Here is a 5,492-nt window from a genome sequence, read left to right on the forward strand (position 1 = left end):
GATCATTTTCACAAGTATCTAATAATGTTTTACACATAAAGGACATTCAAGCATACATTCATTGTAAGTTTGAGGGTATAGGTGATAATAACATCCATAATGACATGGACTTGGTTTGCATAAGAATGAATAAAGATGCAAAGTGCTATTAGGAATCAAAGAAAAATCTTTAAGTTTTGTCAATCTTTCATGTTATTGTTCAGCATGAAAAGTTTCCTATGGTTGCCGAGTGAAATGTTAGTGGATGTTGAGCTCATTGATGTTGAGCTCATAATGGTTTATGAGAAAATGGAAAGACAAGTGGATGTTGAGTGAGCTAGAAATTAGTTGATGTCGAGCTTACAGTTGTGTAAGCACTTAGCATTAATTGTAGTGTTTTGAGCAGGTATTTGATTGATTTCTGCTCATTTAATATCATTCTAATTTGAGAGAGAGCAGGAAGAGCTAAATTCAATCTAAAAATTTCATCAAAAGCATTTTTAGGAGATTTTAGTAGCTATTCAACATCATTTCATCAGGATTTACAAGGTATTTATTGTGTGCCGAGCTACGCTATTTCAAATTTTGTAAACCCTAGATTTATATAATGGCATCTAGTTCTTTGAAAATAAAAAGTGTAGAGGGAAAAGAGTTTTTAAATGTTCAATTGGTTAGCAATGAGATAAAACCACCTATTTTCAAGGCCATTCTAGACATAGCATACAAACAAGATCCATCCAGTGTGTTATCTATGATACCTCTGTAAGTTTTAATGATTAAAGATGTTAGAAAGTGTTATAATTGTAAGATTGGTAGTATTGGTGACATAAAAATCAGAGAAGATTATGGAAAACTATGTGAAAATGGTGTGTTGAGGGAAGAATTCAAGATTGTAGAAAAGAAAGGGTTAACTTGTGCCCTAGATTTCCCTAACATTTTCAAAACTGAGTGGATCAGGATTTTTTTGAGTAGAATTCATGATATCTTAGTGTGGTTAGATAATGGACTAATCAAAATCACAAAGAGGATAATTTATAGGGTAACATGATATCCAACCCTAGATTGGCTAAAGACTATGAGAAGTGAGTCCAAAGAAGTTATTGAAAAGAACACAAGGGCTATATGGAACAAAAGAGGAATGACCATAGACACAATCATAGATCCCTTGATAACTTTTGCACTAGGGGTAATTGTACATAAGTTTTATCAATCAAGTACATTGAACAATGTACCCTACATTGTAATGGATATGGGCTACAAGATTGTGAAGAAGGATCATACATATGATCTTTCCAAGTTGAAGCTACAACAATTGATTGAAAATCTGGGAGCAATAAGGAAAACAAAGAGTGCTCACTATAAATTCGAATCTATTTTGGTATGTATCTTCTTTTATGTACAAAACACATTTCCTACATTTCTTATTGTTGCATGAAAGAGAAATAGGTGTGTTGCAGTTCAAATAGGAGAGTCCATTGAATAGTTAGGTGATAACTTTGGGTCAGTAATGACTAGTTATTTTGAGGATTTCAAATAATCCATGAAGAAGAGATTAAGAATTCTAGTGTCATTAGTGGAAAAATATTATGATGATGCTTTTTTCGTAGTTGATGTTGATCACACATTTGTTCATGCAGAAATTTCTAGAGTGAGATGGCTAAGGACATTAGGTTATGAGATTAACATTCATGAGGCCTTTGCAGCAATCACAACATTACTTGCAAAAGAAGTGGACAAAAATGCCAAAGCTTTTGGTAACTACGAGTTGGCCAAAATCAAAGATTATTATGGAGTTAAAGACTACTTCTGTGATTATGAAGAAGGATAAACTGGTAAATAAACTAAAATAAGAATTTGGTGAAGGTGCTAAGGAGGAAAAAGAAGAGGAAGAGGATGATGAAAAAGAAGACACTCAAATTCAAGCACCATTGGCATTGACACAAGGTCAGGGTGAGGATCAACAAGAGGAAGAAACAGAGACTACCAAAGGTGTCAAGGAAGAAGTTGAGGAAGCACCTATTCCTACTAATCAGAAAAAGAGAAAGGCTAAGGCACAAGCAATGACAAGACCTAAAAAGGTTGCTAAACCAAGCTAGCCCAAACCAACAACACCTACCACAAGGGCCACTGCACGAGTCATTGCACAAAAGGCTAAAGAGGTAGCCAAGTCTACAGAGTAGGAAGGTAGAGCACAAAAAATACCAAAAAGAAAATATGTTGCTCAAGCTAAATCTAATGAGGAAAGTACTTAATCTAATGACATCAGCCAATTTCAAGTGGTGAGTCATATTCCATCTTTAGATCTAGATAACTTATGTGAGAATTTTAGAAACAATGCTGACTTATCAGATTTCTCTCACATTCATTTTGAAAATCTTGGAAAAGTTGAGAAGAATCAAGTAGAGGAGGCAATATATGCCATGATAGCTACTTTTAAGAAGCCTCCTCTAGAAATTGCTAACTCCATACCTAAAAGTCTAGATGAAAGAGTTGAGCAAAAATGGCATTATTTTTTGAACTTGGAAAGGCAAATTAGGGAGACATTCCTCACCCAAGATATGCCAAAACTTAGCAAGGCACAAATATCTAATGCCATAAAGAAATATGTTGTTAGATTTGTTCATAAGTATAGAGCGTTTAGCATACTATAGAACAACATAGAAGATGTTGTAAAGAAGTCCAAACAAATATGTAAGATCACATATAGACTAGCCACAGTCAAAGAAGGTAAACAAGGACCTATTGAGCTAAAAGATGATGAAGATGATGAAAATAAAGAAGGCATAGTTAAGGGAGGCACTAATATGAATATAGATGATCAAGCAAAAGCTAAGGAAGAGCAACAACAAGAACAAATTGTACATGATACACAAATGTCGAGTGTTATCCCTCCACAGATAATAAGTGTAATTACTAAAACTATTATAGTAAAGAATTTTTTTGATCCTACTACTTAGAACGTCAATCCCCTAACAAAGGAAGATCTGAAAAAGATACTTGACCGATCCACACTACAGGCCAAATTATGTGACAACCCTATATTGGTTAGTGTAAATGAAATTTAGAAATTAGTGACTATAATTGGAAAGGAGGAGGTGAAAACACAAGAACTACCTACAACCACTTCTCAAGTCACTAGTGTACAACCTTCAAAACCCTTGGTTATATATTAGAGGAAGGAGACAACATAATGCACTATCAGTACACACATGGATAACACTCCAGTCTCACAAAATGAGCAGGAACCTGAAAAAGGCAAGGTTGAGACAATTGGAGAAGATAAGGTGGAACACAAGTCACTAATTATACATAGAGTCAAACAAGTTAGGTAGATTCATCTGCACCTCTAGCACAAGAAAAAGGTGCAATACAAATCAATGAGGCAGAAAAGAACAAGCATGAAGAAATTGTTTTGACACCCAATCCGAAGGAGCTAGTAGCAATTCAAGCACTGGTAACTTTACCAGAATTTGGCACTCCTTCCAATCAAACTCTTTAGAGGTTGAGCACATATGCAACGCATTTGCAATTCTTAGTGTCGAGTCCTAGTTCATCCAAGGCAGAAGAGGCAATAACCTATGGAGATGTTAGCCTAGATGAAGAAATTATATTACCCAAATTTGATCTTGCAACAATAACAATTGAGTAGATGGGTATACTTCAAGAGGCCCTAGCAAGAAATAAACACCAAGAACTACTTAAAAGGGAGCATAGGTAGAAGCAAGCTTTGATTGAGATCAAAGATATTTTCTTGGATGCATTCAGTCTACCTACTCTAGATGAAACAAATCCAATCATTAAACAATTGACCAATATGGTGGAAAGAGTAAGTGATACAAACCTTGATACTAATGCCAAGTTATTAGAATGGTCTAAAAAGAAATTTCAAAGTAACATAAATGAGAAGATATCTAGTGAAATAGCACTTAGACAAGTTGCATTGGCAACTAAGATAGAAAGTGTGAAGAAGGTAATAGAGAACATTTTCTCTCTATACACCAAACTGTGTAATCCTACACTCTTCATACAAGAAATAAGGACCACATCCTGAGCTTGGAAAGTTAGATGCAGTCATCCGGAGCTAAATCGCCCATGACTCTAGCTCAAAGTAAGAAACACTTCAAGACCCTATTGTAAACCCAAGGTCAATTAACAACACTATCTAGAGATGAAGCCAACATAAGGGCTAAATTGATAAGCATCTAGACTACATTGACTCCTCACATGGAGATTCTATAGAAGGAGTCAGGCTATGTAGAAACTCTTATGTAGAAAGACCCCTATCTTTCTACATTAGATGGTCTAGTACACCTTACTGCCGAGCTGGCCATCCAAATTAATTCTTTGGAGGTAGGTTATGATAATTGGAATGCAAATCTTAAGATTATTCTTGAGGTCCATAAATCCTTTTCGGGCAAACACACTATTAGTGTATAACCCATTGACATTAGTATCAAAAAGGGGGAGTAAGAGCTATGGATGAGAAAGTATGGGGGACCAAGAATGAGAGAATAAGAGTGAAGGCAAAGAAAGAGTATCAACAGTAGAGGAAAATCTACTCAACAGGAGAGATTTTGATATAGAATATAGAACAAGATAGATCAAACAACTTAGGGGGAGTTATAAGATTTTTGAGGTATAATTTCTTTCAAAATTTTGATATTTTGAAATTTTATACAGAAGTTGAATAGTCAATTATGTTATGCTCATAAGAATAAAAGTATTAATACATGACCAAGTGTTTTTAACACTCATGTCAAAGGGGGAGATTGTTGATCTTGGAATGGTTTTGACAAGTGAATGTCTATACACTTAAGTCATTTACTTAGTTCATTTCAAATAAGTAACATATGCCAAGCACAACATATAAGTTAGTGCACGACAAGTAAATAATGAGTGCTGAGCCACTCATGTGTCGAGCAAACAATATGTTTTGAGTGATTCAAGAACCAAGCAAGTAGTGCATGTTGAGTCATTCAGATGTCAAGTGACAACATTGAAATTAGTATGTGCTAAGCACCAGGGACTTTAGCTTTTGAGTAACATAGTTTTGTCATAGTTGTTTGTATTGGCACCAACTACTATGTAAATTGTTTTTGAGACAACTTAAAGATTGAATTATGATATATTGGTGATAAGGATGAATCTTAAGTTGGAATCCCTACTGCATTACATGCATCCAATCAGGTAAAGGGAAGGTTTAAGCGGTAATATCGATGAATTATAGCCATTGATTCATACCTAACCCTAAGTCACCTACGTCTTCTTAAGGAAGAAAAACCCTAAACTTTTTATGAGCGTGAAAGGGAATGAATGAATGATCAAGGAGAGTTTTTCATGTGCAAACCAGGACATTCATGGTGACCAAGGAATTATGATTTGAATTGTATTGCAGAATCAATTAAAGAAGAATAAAGGAAGGAAATATTGAATAGTAGAGAGACATCTGATCAAGAAGGATCAAGTATATATTAGTTTAGAGGTGATATAACATCACACATCAAAGTGCTAAC

This window comes from Cupressus sempervirens, chromosome 9 (genome assembly GCF_028749045.1).
Source record: "Cupressus sempervirens isolate cs-2001-9-10 chromosome 9, ASM2874904v1, whole genome shotgun sequence".
Lineage (NCBI taxonomy): Eukaryota > Viridiplantae > Streptophyta > Pinopsida > Cupressales > Cupressaceae > Cupressus > Cupressus sempervirens.